Here is a 19841-nt window from a genome sequence, read left to right as displayed (position 1 = left end):
ATATAGTGCTATGTCTACACAACATACTATCAAGTCTACATAAAATGCAATCTAAGTTACATAAATTGGGGCGAACGGTTCTCGAGTTACGTGCATTACAACCGTACACACATGCAGACACTAGACAGACAGACAGACAGACAGAAAGACAGAAACACGTGGGTCATTTATAGTAGGATGCCGGTGATCCCAACCTGTCTGGGGGGATTCTTCAGCTTCACATTCAAACCTAATATAAAATAAAATATCAGGAAAAAACTATATCTAATTTTGATATTGGTTTGATAACAATATTCCCTTTGGTGTATCCATAGATACCAGATGAACATGAAAAATGTTCACTTGCACAACACGTGGAATAGTAAAGTGCTTTTGATAATATTGTACATACAGTCTGCTTTTGCATATGCGATACAAGACACCATACCTTAAACCACTTCACTCATCATCATTCTTTCGCCCGCGGAAAGAACCGCCACACCAGACTTCCCGATCCTTCATTGCCATCCCCAGTTCCTGCTTACTGATGCATGTGTCCCTATAGAGATGACATCAGGGAACAACAGTTTTCTACCTCTGGTCTGCTTTGAAGCAGGATTCCATAGAAGAAGGGAAGATAAAGGGAAGATAATCGTGTTCATCAAAGATCAAAGATTGCCGGTCTACAAGCTCACAACACATTGCAAAAGGACAAACACAACCAAAGCAATGAGAGCTTATTTTCCATGGTGGTCCTTCACTTAAACTCAATGAACCGTTACATATCTGCAACTCTGAGAGTGTAAAAATGGAACCAAATTCAACCATAAGGGTCTATTTGGTTCCATTTTACACACTCAGAGTTACATGGACAGTGAGGATTTGACAGTGTAGCAGACATAACTCAATAAGCGTGCGGTCCACAGGTGGATTAGCAGTATGTTTCTGTTTTGGTCCACATGTCTGGTTCTGATTCTGTCCGTTTTTCCGTTCGCCAACTCGCTCTGTTTTCATTAAGGCCCGGGCTGTGCAAAAATATGAGTCAAATTACACGCCGGTTAAGCCAGAAATATAATGAACGTACTGCACACCGCGGAAATCCTCAGTGTTCATTTCATTCGGAGATGGACCCCGTGAGGTTCCATTTGGTTCCGTTTGTAAGGGTCTGTAACTCAGAGAGTGAGACTTTAAGGTCACGCTGTGTAACTCTTTCAATTTAAAGAAGGAATGAGTGACTGTCTGTGTCTGCCCCCTGCACTTGCAATGTATAGGCCTACCGTCTATTCATTTGGCAAAGAAGGCTTCAACAGACAGACACAGAAAGTCACAATGGCAATCACGGCAAGTGGAAAGTGGGAGAACTTGAAGAATGTAAGTCTTTATTTGGATCATCCCATCATCCTGTACTGTATACAGTATGTGTGAAATCTCTCTCCGTCCGTCAGCCCGTCACGTATCTCAAGAGCCGTCCGACCGGAGCGACTTCATCGCAGACGGCCCGAGGGAGTTCCACGCCCAGCATTGAACCGGTGGTATAGGCGGTTTGTCCTGAATCGCCGATCCGACTAATACGGCCATATATGGTCATGCCAATTTAATGGCCAGTGACAATGCCGACCCAGGGATCATTGGACGACCTGCTCTACACCCTTAGCCACATGCACCTGAGGGTGTTCTGAAATGGGAGCTCATTAACTCATTAGAACCGTGTGTGTGCATCATCCGTGAATTACTACGATTTAGCCTGGAATACAGTTTAAAAGCTCAAATTACACTCTGAAAATCTCTTTGGACAGATGTTTTAATATAGTTTTTCTGTTGTTAATTTTGGCCTCGTTTCGAGGAAGCAATCTGATTGGTTGAAACAGCATTATAGCCGTGCCTTGGCTTAAACGACAGTATAGGGAGGGACACATCATAATCAACACAAAGAAATCACCTGCTCTGTTCTCCCAGAGCGCAGCATATTGGATGGCTATAGGCTAGCGAGTTTATTGGGACATTTGTAGTCGTAGTGGCTACATCTGTTCTTTATCTATTCTTTATCTTATTCTTTACCGTCATTCATGAATTTCTGCGCGGTGCTTCGGAACTCCCGAGTTCCTGCAGCATCACAGGCGTGCATTAATTGCGATAAAGAACACTCTCTCGTGTAATATTGCTTTATTTTCACGTTTCATGCACTGTAAGTCCGTAAATTAATGTTATACGCAAATTCTCCCACATCGCGGGGTGAATATAAGCGGTATAAATACAGTCATGTTTTCCTCTCTCTCTCTCTCTCTCCCCCTCCTCACCCGCCTTAACCTCTCAGGAGGAATTCCCCCGTTCCACACAAATGCAAAACAGGTCCTGTTCTCGAACGCAGCAGACCAAAACAAATATATATAGAAAGAACAAAATGAATCTGTCTGGGTTTTCTAATGAAACATATCTGTCTGTCTTGTCTTTGAACGGAGCTCGTTAAGGTTGACGACGGTGAACGGAATATAAAAAAGACCCAAAGAGGGCTGTGTCCTGTTTATGGGCGGAGCAGGATGAATGGTTCCTGCGTTTGCGGGCCGGTGTGCGGCTGACCCCGGGTCAGCGTAATGTTCCACATGCGCGCCGTGTAATGACGCGCGTGTGCCTTCGGGGACTGCCGCGTTGTCAGCACCAATAAACGTATACGTATTGTTTGCCGGTCGTGGAAGCACAAAATATGCTGTCTTTGTATATTTTGTTCTGTGTTAAAGCGTGTTCTTGTTTTATTATTGATGTTCATGTTGTATCGATGCTTTGAATTGCTTTGTTTTGTAGTTCTGACCGCGTTCAGCACTTTGGTCGGCCTTGGGCTGTCGTAAATGTGCTATAGATTTAGTTTGGTTTGATTTGCATGGGGTTAGGTTATTATGGATGATGGTTTAAGGGGCTAAGGATGTCATATTTTTCCTGCTCGTGTTGCTGTTTCTGATAAAAGTCGGTTCGGCTCTGTGGAGCCTACAATGTGACATAATTTGAGGTCCGCGGGGGGGGGGTACCGTCCTAAAGTCGGCTCCTCGGTGCTACTGAACATTTCTGACGAGCCAAAATCATTTTGGCACTACACAGCGGTAAATTAGGAGTATGAATCGGCCCTTACAGTCTTCACCTGACAGAGATGATTTGTAGAATCAGCTACAGGTCTTAATGGGTGCACCTGGCATTCAAACATGCACTATTTGACCAACTGAAGGCTGAGTTAGAGGTTAAGTGTCCTTGCTTAGATAGGGGCACATAGTTAACATTCCCAGGCCCAGGAATCGAACCTGCAGGGCCTTCTGTTTCTCAGGTGGGGCCTATACCTCTCTCCATTCAGCTTGTCAATCATGTCCTTCACGACACCAGGGTCAAAATATCTCAGCGTAGAATAGTAGGAAGAGGTCTCCTCCCACCATTCATTAAAAATAACATCCTTATCGCGGCTTTAAGAGCAGACGACAAGTGGAATATCGATTCATGATACGCAACGGGAAATATCATAGGTAGTCTGCTCGCTGGCACGCTTGTGTTTACTTTTGGATATGGCAAAATGTCAACATGACACGCACTTAGATAAATACAACTTAGCAAACTGACCCAAATAGTTATGAATTATGTAGTATGGCTGTAAAAGAAAAACAACGGCGTATACTGATTGATATAGCAGATATTAAATGGAATCTGTTTGAGCTTATCCTGAAAACACCTCGCTGGATGTGCAAGCTGTTATCCAGAACGGTGAGCACACTTAATATAGAAGTCAATAAATTATTCTTGTCTTGGAAACCTTGTCTGCTGGTCGAAGACCTTGGAAAGACTCTGTCCCATGATCAGAAAAACAAAAAATAGCAGATCTACAAGCTCACAAGCTTGTGCATGTGCTAGTTTTGCTCCTTTTGTGTGTAATATATAAGGGCATGATCAAGTAGGCCAGTAATTTACGGAAGAACACAAAAAGTTGGAATTAGGTGATATGAGGTTTAATTCTGCCCGGCAGCGACGATAACAACTAGAATATAGACATACAGTACAGCATCGACAGCACAATCCTACTGTAAATGCACCACGTCTCTGCGTACGTGCGTGCGTGCGTGCATGTACGGTTGTGATGCACGTAACTCGAGAACCGTTTGACCCACCGACTTCACATTCGACACACACGTTCCACACCCCCACAGGGAGTGCAGTGCCAGATATCGAGTCGGTCGGACCCACAGCTCTCCAGAACCACCACAAAAGGCTCTGGAAGTGGGCCTAAATCTTGGGCCTAATGAGGCCAACTCCTTTCACCTGGGCCAAGCTCTGCCAGTGGGCCTAATGAGGCCTACTCCTTTCACCTGTGCAATTTCCAGCCAATTGAGGCCCAACCAATCAGGCTCTGCCAGTGGGCCGAATCGATTGCCAACTACACTTTTCAGTCTGCAGCCTTCACACACAGGCACATACACAGATCTCCATGTGGGACCCAGGCTGACAGTTAAAACGGGTGCTATGACAACGTATAGGTTCCCAAGTTGCATCATTCCCAAGTAGGTAATAATAATATAATAATGGATTGCATTTTTCTATCGCTTTTCTATGCAATATCGTGCCTACTCAAAGTTCCCAGCTCCATTTTCTAAAAATGTAATAATACCATAATAATAATTTTTCACCGATTCTGCCCCCCTATATATGATATCTAAATCTAACCTCAAGTTGCCTGTAGGCTACTTCAATATAGTTTTGATGAGAAGTATATTTATGGAATATTTTACATTGGGTAACGAATACGGTACTTGTGTTTAGTGATGGTGTGACAAAAAGGATGTTTAGTGTTAATCACGTACAAAAAACCACTTAAATTATGTTATATTATTTTATATTTATTTATATTTTATATTTATTTATATTTTATATTTATATTATAACTCGCCGCATGAAGGTGAAGCACGGGAATAGCAAATCTACAATCTCGCAACGTGCCACGATGCAGTGTGTTTTGAACTTGTAGATGTGCTGCTATTGTTAAAGATGTTTTTTACCCACCCTAATGATGATCAGGTATTATTATTATTATATAATATTTGTTACAATGTTGTTTTTATGTGGACACGCCCACCAGTTCGTTTGACCGCCAGCATTTATTAATCTATCTATTTGCGCATTTCCACGGTTTTGTCGCGCGCAACCCTTTTTTTGAAGAGCCAAATATCCGTACCCGGATGTTACAATGGCAGAATGCTGTGTGTGGTGTCTTGAGCGGTGGTTGTTGTCTCGGTCGGTGGTGGAAAACCCGACCGAGAGTATCACAGCGCCTGCTGTCGGCCGTTGAAAAACCTTGTTTTCACCAGAAAGGACATTCATTGCGCCGATTTGGAGATGCAGGCCGCGGCCACTGTCCCACTTTGACTGTTATGCTAACGAGCGGCAGCTAACGATTCGATCGGATACAAATATGGTTTAAAGAATATATAAACCCTGGAAAACGTATAGGCTACGGTTCTGGCAGGCTAGACGATTCATTTTATCCTACAGTTACTACGGTTACTGGCGGGCTGCATGCTAAGTATGCCTGGTTTGCATGGTGGGTGGTGAACTGAAGCCACACCCACAGCTGTTGTTGTATGACAAAGGGGGAGGGGTTAGGAGAGGGGATGATATTGTGATGTCACTATATCACTGATTATTTCTTTCATTGGCACGTTTGACTGTCCAGGTGTCAGCCTCCAGGGAGAAACCCTAAATACAAAGGGCACATAACCACATACCAAGGAGTCTAATGAAGCCTACTGTTCACCTCATAAACAAAAAATACCACTACATAGTATACATATTGTATAAAAGTATGTTTCATTTTAAACTGTTTCATATATTTCATATAGTTTCATAGACTGCTGGTACTATGCTGGATTCATGTTAATTAAATGTGTATTTTCAGAGATGTAACTACTTCAACTGCCTTTCGCGCTGTACTTGGTCTCTTTTTATCCCTCTATACCAAACCTCTTTGCCGAAAATAGCCGATCTACAAGCTCACAAAACCTCACTTGTAGATCGGGTATGTTTGGCTCAAGTTCTCAGAATAGGCATTCTAGGGTTCAAGTTATTAACGTATAAAAAAAAAGAAAATGCTATCACACAAAGATGTGGCGGCGCCCCTGTACTAACTCTGAGGAGTTATAGTTCCATGCAGCATGACAAAATTAACTTTTATCTGAAACGGATTGAAGTTTGAAGAGAATCATCTAGAAATGCAATTCCTAAATGAAGCAAAGAACATTCACCATCAAAAAGCTGTTCTCCCAAATATTTTGGAGCTCTCTAGTTAGCAACCGACCATTGCCAATAAATACAACGTGTGCGAAATTTGCGTTGGAGTTTGTGTGTGTGTGTGTGTGTGTGTGTGTGTGTGTGTGTGTGTGTGTGTGTGTGTGTGTGTGTGTGTGCGTGTGCGTGTGCGTGTGCGTGTGTGTGTGTGTGTGCGTGCTTGCGTGTGTGTGTGTGGGGGTATGTGTGTGTGTTCCACTCCTGAAATATGGATTAGATGAGAGCATTTGGACAGATAGGACTGTTGGTATTGGCCCGTGGCTAAGATTTATGCAGCGAAATAAAACTAACCGCAGGACACTTAAACAGATTGTCTGTTGTTGATTGATGAAATTCACTGATGAACACTGAGGAACCCATTTAGTCCTGAGGCCGATTCTAAAACCAACGGCTTCCAAACAGTTTTCTGAAAAACCTATATGTTTCTATGTCAGTGGAGCTCAACCTTTTCCATGTGAAGGGTCCCCCGGAATTATCTGTATTTGGCTGCGGACCCCCATCTGAAAATATGTTGTTCCAGTGACCCCATAGAAGCAAAGATTTGAGTTAAAAACGTTGGCTCTGAAAGAATATATATTCAATGATTTGCGCCACATTTTTACGATTTTCCCAAAAAATTGTAGATCTACAAGCTCGTAGCGCGGCACTCGTGCAGCGCTATGAGCTTGTAGATCTGCTATTTTTCAATAGCTAAAGTATGACATAATGCTTAAAACACCAAAAGGGGTTCCCGTCCTAAATTGGATAAAGATAACACGATAGGACCAGATCAACATCCCGAGATAACGCTAAAGTAAAAAAATAAATCACTTCCAGTAGTCCACATGCATTAACCACTAATTATAACACCACTTAAAACTCTGTTTCACACTTTAATTGTTGTCACGTTTTAGTTGACATGACAAATCTGCAATCTCTCAACGTGCCATGTGAATCAATGTGAGAGAGAGAGAGAGAGAGAGAGAGAGAGCATTACTTCAGATCTAGGAGGACCCCATGTGTGCGTTCCGTTCCCTCCCTCCTGCTGTCGATTAAATAATCTTCCAAAGATGAAGGAATGACAAAGTTCTTCAGGGTGAAGTATCGAGAATGTATTAAGAAGATTCAGCAGAGAAACAATATACAGAGAGTGAGGAACAGGCCTCCTTGCCTATTCCAGCAGCCCCTCCTCAACCCCATTCTCACACAGTCCTTTAGTCATGTAATGTCCATATACGGATATGTGCTAAACATACAAACACACAAATAAGTATACCTTTGCTGACAGCGTGGAGGAGTCAAGTCAACTGTTAGATTGACAGCTGCATGAATTAGACTGAGCACATTGTTGAGCAAAGAGACTTAATGGAAGGAAGACAAATACACAATAATGCATCTATCTGGCACTGTAGTTGGCATTCTAAAATTCCCATTACACTCCCACTAGTACTCACGTCTCTTATCTTCCATCATGGTGTCTGTCTTTTTTTTTGTTTGTTTTCTTAGCCCGTCTGAATTCTTGTGAGTTCTTCTGAACTTCATTGTTCAGGTTTAATTGTTTTCTCATGCGGTTTCCAGCCATATAGGCCCATATATTGCAGCCCAGATGTGACTGACTCGGCAGGTCGGTCGGGGCTGTTAATCAGACCAGTGTGTGTCCAGTGGAAACCTCGTATGAATCTGATCTCAGGTCAGAATGGGTGAACCGGTCCGCCATCGAGCAGCTGACTCATTCATCACAAAGCTGTCTCAACATGAATATGAACTGCAGTGGTGGAGAAAAAGTACTCAAAGGTTTTACCTTTAACTAAAAGTATAAATACTGCAATGTAGTTGTACTCTGTTACTTATACAAGTATAAGTCCCATATTCAAAATGTACTCAAGTAATAGGCATGAAAATGTACTTAAAATACAAAAAGTATACTCATAATTGCACACCCATTTCACAACTTCAAAATGTGTACACAATCTTTTGAAAATAGCCGAAGTATTTTTCCAAAAAGAATACAAACAGCCAATAGCATATTACAGTTATCCCCTGCCCCCTTCACTGGGGAAAATTCCGGGAGGAAAAACGGGCACGCACCGGGGTGAGTTGTCCAGTATTCGCATCGATTACATGAAAATGTATGGTATTATTATGTCGTTGCTGTTGCAGAAACCTCTTATCTCCAATATTATAACTGTTTTTTCGTAATTTAACACCCTACTGGATCATTCATACAGCGTCACAGAACGCAAAGCCACGCATTTTGAGCTTGCTACTTTTTTTATACTTTTTTATATAATAGAATTTGAATCCTGGAAATGAACAGTTTTCGACATACAATATGAGACTTCCACCCGACTGAGACGATATTGTACTGAATGTTTTGCTTGTGTCCAGAATGAATGCTCCTAACTGTGCTACATCATACTATAATTCTAACAATGTCTGTCTGTCTGTCTGTCTGTCTGTCTGTCTGTCTGTCTGTCTGTCTGTCTGTCTGTCTGTCTGTCTGTCTGTCTGTCTGTCTGTCTGTGTGTCAGAGCCGTAGTGTCAGAGCCGTAGCTCCTCATTGCCTGCACCAATCGCTCCCACTTTTCACACATTGACCATATGAATATGGAGGGCGTAACGAAGCCCTTTTTTTTATTTGACACATCAATGATTATTAATGAATTTATTAGTGAATTAAAAACGCACCGGGCGCAGCACCCCCCACGGCCACAAGGGGGGCAAATATCTCACAACGGGTAAGGGCTAGTTATTAAAAACGCCAAATGCATCTGCTCACCTGTCCTGAAACAAGGACCGATTCATACTTCTTTCTTCTTCCTACTTCTTCTCACGTATTACCACTCACTGAAGATCACTGAGGATCAACACAGAGTTCAATTAACTTTATAGTTCCTTGTTGCGTCCGTAGGTCGCATTTACTATGAAAACCTGCATTTCCGTGTCACGTCACTCCTCCATACATCACGCCTCCATGTATGGTCACGCCTCGTGACATCACACCTCCATATAATGGTCGACACTGACCTCTAACCCTGGATAGCCATACATGGAGAAGACTGGATCATCACCTAGATCTCCTTATATGGAGCTGACCTGTTCTGACATACCATATGTTGATTCTCCCCACCCGTCCTTCCTGTTTTTAAATTCCATATGTTGATCTGACCTCATCAAACCCTGTAAACACTCCATATATGGCCAGTACAGAATTCATTCCACATGTTGATCTGACCCCCCATTCCAAAGTGCCAGTGCTCGAGTGCATGCGGCGAGGTCGCTTAATTCTCGCCCTCAGGGCGTCTTTTTGGTTGTCTGTTCTGCCCTTTTGCACTCACACAAAGTGCTTCTACAATAAGTTAATGTGTGCAGTCACAGTGTAAATAGCACAATGCATTCCATAATTTAATAGAGTGCACAATGTACAGAAATATTCTGTTCTGTAACACTCTCTCTCTCACACGCACGCACGCACGCACGCACGCACGCACGCACGCACGCACGCACGCACGCACGCACACACACACACACACACACACACACACACACACTTACGAGCATGCATGCATGGTCGCACGCACGGTTGCACGCATTCACGCACGGTTGCACTCACGCACACACGGAAAACATGTCTGGGAGACACATAAGTAAGTAGCCTTGCCGAGCTATGAGGCCCATAGGGCAGGAGCCTATCTCCTGTTTCTGTAGCGTGAGGCAGCTTGATGTACAAGTACACCCCCTGGACATGACGCTAGTATGTCACAGGGACTTACCCCCGATCCAACCCTTGATGCTGGGTTTCAAGTAGGGAGGCACTGGGTCCCATTTTTAGAGTCTTTGGTATGACCCGGCCGGGGATTGAACCCTGACCTCCCAGTCTCAGGGCGGACACTCTAACCCCAAGGCCACTGAGCTGGTAGACATATACTGTACACACACACACACACGCACGCACGCACACACGCACACACGCACGCACGCACACACATACACTCACACACACAAACACACACACACACACACACACACGTCTGGAAGAGATCGCACAAAAAAAAAGAGGTGAGACGATTAAAGAAACATGGCAGACGGCTCTCGTCATTGAGATTCCGTCAGGCGTTTTGATAGCGTCCGCGGGGCCGTGGAATGCTCTCTCAGCGAACACAAATATGTCTGAAGAAATCAAGACACGCCGAAGTTATGTGCAAACAAGACGAGAACGGCAGTCACAGTCTGAAAATGTGTTTCCTGACTGGTTCATGCTGTTTTATCAAGGGAGAGAAAACACAAAGCACATTAACGGTTCTGCATGAACTCTGGCCAATACGAGGCCGCGCTGTTGTTTGCTCAGTTGCAGAGAGAATGAAATGCGTTACACGGAACGAGCGTCGCGGTTCACTTGAATTCTCGCCGTGGGAAAAGAAAAGAGAGCACTGGAAGTTGTGAGTTGCAACCTTGGGCCACATACAGTACAGGAGGAGGTCAGCGTCTGTCTGTCAATGATAGTCACACGTTGGTACGAGGTCCAGCTAGGCCCGTGCCAGAAACAACAACAAGCACCACGGTAATGGTATAGTGGTAGAAAGTAACTAAGTAGGCTACATTTACTTAAGTACGGTATAACCCAACACTAAACATGGGTGTTTTTCACCCGGGCAATTATATTTTTGTCATTTTCATAATGTTGCTGCATGTCTTTCAGTACCTTCATGATGCATAGTGACATCATAGATAGAAGGTAGGTTTGTTTCCCTGCCCACATCCCTGTTGTTTTTCTACAGGCAGGTGTTCAGGTGAATTTCACCCGTGTTTAGTGATAGAGTGATAGAGAATAATGATCCAATACACCCACATGTATGTGTTTTTTTTTCACTGGACCATTCCTCACACGTCTTACTGGACTTCAATATATTTTTATGAGAAGTATTTTTTTATGGACTATTTTACATTGGGTAAAACAGTGGTTCCCAAAGTGGGGACCAATGTATATTTTACAATATACATTGGGGTCCCACGATGACAATTAAATAGGTGACCGTAGTCTAATTCAGGTCAAACCGGGGGCACTTGAAATTAAAATGGTTGAAAATCACTGCTAAAGCCGTAAAAACCTTCTCTTATGGGGGCCCCTGGCATATATTTTCAAATGGAGGGTCCGCAGGCTAATGACATGACTATCATTTTGGGGGTCAATTTCAAATGAAAAGGTTTGGGAACCAATGGGGTAAAATATACCTCAGTTTATTGATGGCGTGACAAAAATAATGTTTAGTGTACAAACAATTGTAACAAAAGTACAATTTTGAGGTTGTAGTTCCAATTTAATTTACTTCAAATACTTATACTTATACTCCACTACATTTCGGATCCAATTACGTTTATACTCCAATACCTTTCTACTATACTTTGTAGATTTTGTTTATTATTGCAAAACCACTATTCACCCCAATTCGGACATTTGAAAATAGCCGAAGACTATAGTATACATTTGAATTTGAAAACTTGAAATGGGACTTTTGGTAAAATACATTTTTATGCCAATACGTTTGTACTTTTTAAGTACAATGTTGATTAGACTTTTCTTGTAACAAAGTACATTGCAGTAGGCCTATTGATACTTCTACTTAAGTAAAAAGAAATCCACCATGGGTAATGCTGCATTTCAATTCAGCACCAAATGAGAACCAGCTGGAGCCCCATCAATATACTGCACGTCAGAAATGTGCTTCACATCAAGGTCATTCTGACTTGTTGTTTTATGAAATGGTCGGCCTCCCTCGGGCCAAAAACAAAAAGTAGTTCCGATGTGCGGCTGCCTATTTTAGTAACACTAACACTGCTTTTTACTAACACTAACATTACAAAGATGCCCAGAACATCGGGATGAACCTGTGTAGTTTATGGCTGCTCCAACAGTAATGGCAACATAAAAAATTAAATAAAATGGAATGTCAAAATAATCACTGCGGTGGCTGAGACCAGAGCCATAGATAGAGTAATGGTTGAGACGAAGCAGTGAAAGGTCCTGAAAGATACATAACGTCAGTCTTACCCAATACCCGATCTTTCCGTTTCCGTTTACCTTGCCATACTTTCACCAAGTAGCAGTGGGTTCCAACAGCTACTCAATATATGTACAAATTACGGTATTGACTTTGATATTCAGTATAATGCCAAGAAGAGCATGATACTCATATGTAGAACTAAAGAAGATCTGGAACTTAAGTTTCCTGCCTTTCATCTGTCTGGTCAAATTATGGGTGTGTCCAAAATTACAAAATATCTTGGGCATATCATAACAGATACCTTAGAGGATGACGAGGACATGTTTAGACAGAGGAGAATGCTTTATGTACAAGCCAACATGTTGGTCCGTAAATTTCACCATTGTACTACGGATGTTAAGGTAAACCTCTTTAGAGCTTATTGCACCCCTCTCTACACAGCTCCACTGTGGGTAAAGTACAAGAAGGAGAGCTTACGCAAACTGCAAGTAGCCTATAATGACTGTCTTCGTATCCTGTTAAAAAAACCAAGGAGCACTAGAGCCAGTGGGCTTTTCTGTTCATTGGGACTCACTACTTTCATGGCTCTGTTGAGGAACTTGACATTTAAATTCATGAGCAGGCTGGATCGCTCACTGAATGGACTCATTGGTCAGTTGACAGACCCAGGCCGTAGTTCTGTAAGGTACACTTCTACCATCAGAGGACACTGGTATAAGTGCCTCGCATAGAGTGGTAACCTGTGGGGCTGGGTAAATGTACTGTATTTCTATTTCATTTTATTTGTATTCTCGTATTTGTGATGTACTGTCTTACCTTGTGGGCCACGAGCCGGTAATAAAGTTTATATATGAACACAAGGCTGCTGTACTTTATACCTCATGCTAAGCATTTAAAGTATGAGGTATAAAGTACCTTTATATAGTTGGTCCGCGGACAAATGCCGTACATGTCAATTTGTCCGTCCTTGGCTCGAAAACGTTTGAGAACACCGTGCACTGCCAGGACCAACAGTTCTGTCTGTCCAAATGCTCTCATCAAATCCATATTTCAGGAGTGGAACACACTAACCACTGTCTGACACACACACACACACACACACGCAGGCGCACACGCACGAACGCATGCACGCAGGCGCTCACACACGCACGAACGCACGCAGGCGCTCACACACGCTTGCACACACGCAGGCACGCACGCAGGCATGCAGGCACGCACGCACGCACACACACACACACACACACACACACACACACACACACTGACACACACACACACACACACACACACACACACACACACGCACGCACACACACAAACAGCAAAACTCTTCTGCAAAGAGGTGTTGTCTAGATCTAGAAGGTCAAAAGAGCAGACCAAGTACAGAGTGAAAGTTGATGTTTACTAACTATAGGTTTCAGGGTTTAAAGGAGCATTCAGTGATTTGGGTGATTTGAAAAACCCTCCGGTCCGCCCCGGTAAAAGGATGTACACATGCACGCACTACAGTGGGGGGACACGCAACAGGCCAACAGCACGCACACCAAGGCCTGCCCCCACTCCATCATGATTGGCGGAAGGCCCCTCTCTATGCTGATTGGATGAAGGCTGGGCCACCTAGCCAAAAACTAAACCTACGGTTGTTGGACCCCAGGGGTTAACTGGGGACAGGGAGGAACTCCTTATGGTCAGCACAGTAGGGAGGATTATCACATCAAAACAAAAAAGAAGTGATATTTGCAATTGAAATCACTGAATATACCTTTAAGTGGTTACATGTCTGAAAATACACATTAGCAGGAATCCAACGTGTACACACACGAAAAACGTCAATTTTCACTGGGGTGCATACGCTGGTTAGACAACACCGTGCTCTCGACATGCGCTGCAGGTTACAACTAACCTGTGGCAGGTTAAAACTAAACTGTGGCAGGTTACAACTAACCCGTGGCAGGTTAAAACTAACCCGTGGCTTCCTGTGAGGTTAGGTTTAGAGTTAGGGTTTGGGGCAGGGTTTCGGACTAATGACTTTCGGACGTCAGAAACAAACACATGCACCTGATGATTGATAGTGCTGTCAAACAAGTCTACGAAACTATTGAATCTGCAACACAATGTTATACAATTATGTATAGTGGGGGCCCCCTGCTTCATCTCTTTCTCACCTATAGTCCATTGTCTGAAAAGTATTGAAGACCCTAGTGAAGTGAAGTCTAGTGAGAGGCATATCCTCCATATGTTATTCTGTGATTCAAACTATGTATGTACTGTGTCTGTATTGTTTTTGTCTGACAGCAACAGCGATTATGTTCATCGCAGAAATGCAGCTGCCGTCGGTCATAAACACAGGGATTGTTTCTGTCATCAAATCCTTTCTAGAAAAATGATTTAAAATGCGTTCTGTGGATCTGTGGATCACTAGCTGTCAGCCTGTCACCAACACTCCACCAGACCCCACTAGACAGCTGTGGAAAATGTATAAAATCGACCTCAGTCGACCTCAGACCAAATATTCAGCGGCAGTGTGAAAATGTGATTGACATAATGACATTTTAGCCACCACGGACTACCATTTGATGAGATTTAGCCATGCAGACCCAAGACTTAGACTGTTTTGTTCGTTGTTCGTTGGATAAGATATGGGACACCTTTTTGGCCAATTCCATTCTGTATTGATGTGGTATAGGCCTACCCAGAGATAACATGGTCAAAATAACAACTCTTGCTACCTTTTATGTTTCATTTTACACTCTCAGGGATATTTCACTTTCAACAAAACTTTTGGTGATTTTATCATTACTCATTTACTGTAAAGAAATATTTTCCGTCCTCCAGGTGTCCTTTGAAAACAGTAAATGCAAACCCATGCAAACCCACCAAAATAGGCCCGGGGTTAGTGAAAACAGAGAGATGTGTTTGTGTGAGCGGTGAGTCGCTTACCACCGCAGTGTGACATCGTGTTGTATAGTTTTTGGTGGTCACCTCCTTATCACCTAAAACTGGAGTATGTAATGTAGGCCTTTAGCTTTAGAATGACTGGGGATGGGGGGATGGCCTATTTTAAGCAGTCACACCTGGCCTGAGTGGGTCTCAAACCCCCCCTTCCCCCACAAGGAACCCTGAGGGACCCTACTTTGAGAACCACTGGTCTATGGGTGTGACTACGCACACCTGTTGTGCATGACAGATGATAATTATATCAGTCATCAAACATTAAGGGGAGGGACAAAGCCTCTGCCATGGCATGCTTTTTTTATTAAGCGTTTTTCATCTTCTTTTTCCTTTTTCTTTTTGTTGTGATTGCCTACTACAGGAGTTTTCAGTGAACCAGGGACCACCACCGTGACAAAGAATCAACCTGGGGACCACTGTTGTGTTGGGATGGCAAATGGGCTAAGATTAGTGCTTTCGTAACACCTGCTATGCAATGCATATCCCATGTCTATACATTCCACTGTTTCTCAACCGATGGTCCTCGGACTACTAGTGGTCTATAGAGCACCGAAGTCTGACGTCACTTTTAGTAGAGGGCACCATTACACAGGTTCATGTATTTTTTTAGTTGCATTGAAATCCCCATAGGGGGATTTAGATCGCTTCATATAAGAACTGTGTTTGAAAAATAAACATGGGGAAATGTTTTTAAATATAAATAAATACAATGCCTTTGTTAAAATGTGTATGAGTATAGGCTACTTCAAAAGTCCATCAAATGTAAGACATTTTTGGAATTAATATATAACCAATAAAACAAATGAAATTAACTCATGCTGTTAAGGGCTTGATTTCATTCATTGCACGATACCATGTGCAACAAATTATATCAAGCCAACCCAGCAAGCCAAATGACGTCATGATGGCGTTATGATGACGTCTTCCGGTGACTCCGGTGACGTTCAGGACGAGGCCAGATCACAGCCCATATGGGGAGGGTCTTTACGTCATTTCCAGGACGTCTTCACCAGTTGAAATAATATAGCTTATTCTGGGCCAGATCTAGTTGTGATATGTCTTAAGTGGACTGGCCTCGATCGGACTCTCTGTGATTCATCCAGGGACATCCGTCTTAGCGGGCAGAATGTATGTTGGTTGAAATCAGGTGATATTCTGGGCCAGATCTGACTAGTCTTGGTTCGACTTGATCTGGCCACAATCAAGACGTCACTAATTCGACCAGGTCCTGACCGTGCTGGGAAGGCATTATTTTCTCTTCCTTTCATTTTTTGAGAACCATGTACTATTCCTATCCCACAGTTACCATTCTCTTACTTTATCCAACCTTCCATTAAACTCAGGTTAACTGATAGAGCAGACACATAATGGCATGATATGGGCACATTTCCTAATAATCATGACTCAATCAGGCAAGCTGGTACACCTGCATGCCCTTTTCTTGAGATTCTAACAAGCTTTTCTGTGGAATTCTTAATAAGCTCAGACTTCCCAGTAACTTCCCAACAACATTGACGCACTTAATTCCATGGAACAGTGCACAGAAGTTTAGTGCACAAACCTCTAATACAAAATCTTCACTTTGCGCTACATAACATTAGGCTACTAAGGTCGCATTCATACCAGAGAGCTTTGCTGCGATTAAAACGAATCCTGCTGCCCATTGTCAGAAAGTGCGCTTCGTTTGGCAGGTGTGAAGGCTCATTCGAATCCTAATGCGCAGCAAATAACCGCATTTTACTCCGTCCAAAAACGTGGGTTTCGCTTCGCTTCGAATCACACTTGACTACGATTCGGTGCAGGTGTGAATGCAATCCGCAGTAAATAAAGGAAATGAAGCAAACATAATGTGGCGGGTGAGGAGCTGAACACAGTTGGAGACGGTTAAGGCATATTTTACGCAGCGCAAAGATGTCCCGTTACTGTGGATAGACGTGGTCGAATAAGGAGACTGAAGCCCTGATCGAAATGAGGACGTGTAGGCTACATTAATCAATTGCTTAAGAAAACACATAAAAACACTGCAGTGTATTATAGCCTACATAATATTCTGTCTGTCTGTCTGTGCGTGCCGTAAACATGGAGTGCTGTCACTGTGTGGGACTGGGGAGTTATATCAGTGCGCTCATGCAGCGCTGTGCCTCCATGCCCAAAAGAACAGTGTGTGGCGGCTGCGTGCGGAGAGAGAGAGAGAGAGAGGGGGGGGGGGGGGGTCCCAGGCGGCACGACACATGCACGTTATGAGTGTAATTTTATCACCATAGATTTCACTGTGTAGGCTATAGTTTATGAACGGAACACATTGATAAAGGTCCCCCCTGCTGCGTTTCCAATTGCTGCGAATGACAGTGTGAAGGCAAACCGCAGCCAATTAAATATGCAAGTATCCCCTTTCCCCGCCCATACGGATCTGAGTCTACCGAAGTATTAGGTGAGAATGTGACCTAAATCACCCCATGCAAGGCCAGGGACCACACATGCAATACCTTCACTGGCCACCAGTGGTCCACAGACCACCTGTTGAAAACCCCTGTTCTACTACATTGCACAACCAAGGCATGGTAAGCCATTTCTGGTTATTCAGAAATAAAGTCTACTTTTGACCTGAAACCTATTAGTCCAACAATTGAGCCTGCTACATGCACTTAGATACCGTCCCCTACGTCACAAGATAATGTTTTTTTTACATCAAGCTCATGCTGTAGGTAGGCCAAGGCCACATACTGCCTATGTTGTGTTTCCATTTCCAAGTTGCTTTGCTACAGACAGTTGTTTATTTAGTTATTTATTTAAATGTTAATGCTACTTAAGTAGAAGTATCAGTAGACCTATACTGCAATGTAGAAATACTCTGTTAAAAGTACAGTAGGCTAGAAGTCTGGAATTCAAAATGTACTTGTCTAAAAGTAAGCTACAGACAGTATTGGTATAAGAAATGTAGGGCCTATAATAAAGTAGGCTACACAAAGTAAAAGTAGCATAGGCCTACTCTATACAGAATGTCCCAATTCATGTTTTCAAATGTATTAAACTATATATTTTAGAAAATAGCAGATCAACAAGCTCACAACGCATTGTGAGCTTGTAGTCAAGCTATTTTCAAATGCCCAAAATATACAGTATATCGGGCTGAAGTGATCTACAAAGTATTTACTAGTAAAAACGAAAGTTTCCAAATAATTGTAGTAGAATAAAGGTAGGCTACAATATTTTCCTCTGAGATGTAGTGGAGTAGAAGTAAAAGTATGCTGGGTATACTCAACAAAAGTACAAATTCCACAAAATTGTACCTATAGTCTTGAGTAAATGCTTTCCACACCCACCACTGGTTGAAATTAAGTTTCATACAATTGACAGTGTAATGCCTCCATCTAGTGGAGGAAAACGGAAGAGGTCATATCGATTCAATGCCATTCAATTTCAATTCAAAGGGCTTTATTGGCATGAGAAAACGTACATTGCCAAAGCAAAAAGTGGAACAATAAAATACAATCAAAACAACATTTACGTACATTTATATTATAATTAGTTATATGCCTACATATTAGTACTTATTTATTGAATATGTTCACTCTTATTTATTTACATACATTTTTAATGTATTAAATATGTAGCCTATTTGCACATTTAATTGACTTTATTTTTATTATTTTATTATTAAAACAAGGTTGAGTTTTCTTTAACTGGATTATTTTGTTTTTACTAGCCTAGACCCATTTAAAAAACGGGTCCGCGACTCCCAATCGGTGCCGCGACCCTCCGTTTGACTTCTCTAAAACAGACCCAAAGCATGCGCTCCTCTCCCCACCCCCACGCATGCGCAGAAAGAGCAGCCACATGGCTTCTCGGTATCCAGGAGATCGGAAGATGCGCTTGTCTTGAGCGGCCCAGCGTCCGGCACGGATCATCATCATCATCATCATCATCATCACATGCGTGCTTCTCCCCCCCACACGCACACACACCACTGCCTTGTCTTCGTAGTTTCGTTGCCAAATCGACGTTTTTAATGTGTAAGCGTGTGTAAACTGCAGCAGCAGCAGCAGCACCGTGCGCGCGCGTGTGTGTGTGTGTGTGTGTGTGTGTGTGTGTGTGTGTGTGTGTGTGTGGGTCTATGACTGGATTAGTAAACGGACGGATCCTGAGAGAAAAGAAAGAAGCTGCAGGCTGGGGATCACCGCACATTGCACCGGATGTCATTACACGCGATTAAATATCGAGGAGGTATGTATAAGACAATGGCTTTAGCATCCTCCCTTTTCAATGTGTGTTACACTCCTTTCAAAATAAATGTGTACATGTGGGGTTTTTGTTTGTTTTGTTCGCGTGTGTTCAGTGAACAGGCTGCCTGAATAGAAGTTCTTACTGGACCTGTTAGGATATAGAATTATAACACCGAGTCACTTAGATTAGAATATAAACAGACCGTTAGATAGGAGACCGTTAGTTCTTTAATGATTATAGGTCGACTCGTGTTTGTGTTGGGAAAGGAAGGATTTCTATTTGGCCGTAGGCTACAGTTCTTCCACTCCACTGTGTGTTTGTGTGTGTTTGTGTGTGTGTGTGTGTGTGTGTGTGTGTGTGTGTGTGTGTGTGTGTGTGTGCGCGCGCGCGCGCGCG

General features: G+C 42.9%; 2 protein-coding genes across 2 annotated transcripts in view; one reads left to right on the top strand and one right to left on the bottom strand.

Annotated features, from left to right (window-relative positions):
* The window catches only part of LOC310876807 (zinc-binding protein A33-like), a gene marked incomplete at both ends in the record, with an annotated part of 168599 nt that overhangs the window by 34001 nt on the left and 114757 nt on the right, over positions 1 to 19841 (bottom strand). The gene's annotated exons all lie outside the window — the stretch shown is intronic.
* Positions 19300 to 19841, top strand: part of LOC310877040 (very long chain fatty acid elongase 4-like) — a 33565-nt gene continuing 33023 nt past the window's right edge. Inside the window, exon 1 of the mRNA XM_083790693.1 lies at positions 19300 to 19445. The gene's annotated coding sequence lies outside the window, so the exon portion shown is untranslated. The remainder of the gene's footprint in view (positions 19446 to 19841) is intronic.

This window comes from Protomyctophum parallelum (assembly GCF_964188405.1).
Source record: "Protomyctophum parallelum genome assembly, chromosome: 19".
Classification (NCBI taxonomy): domain Eukaryota; kingdom Metazoa; phylum Chordata; class Actinopteri; order Myctophiformes; family Myctophidae; genus Protomyctophum; species Protomyctophum parallelum.
This window is presented reverse-complemented; position numbering and strand designations above follow the sequence as displayed.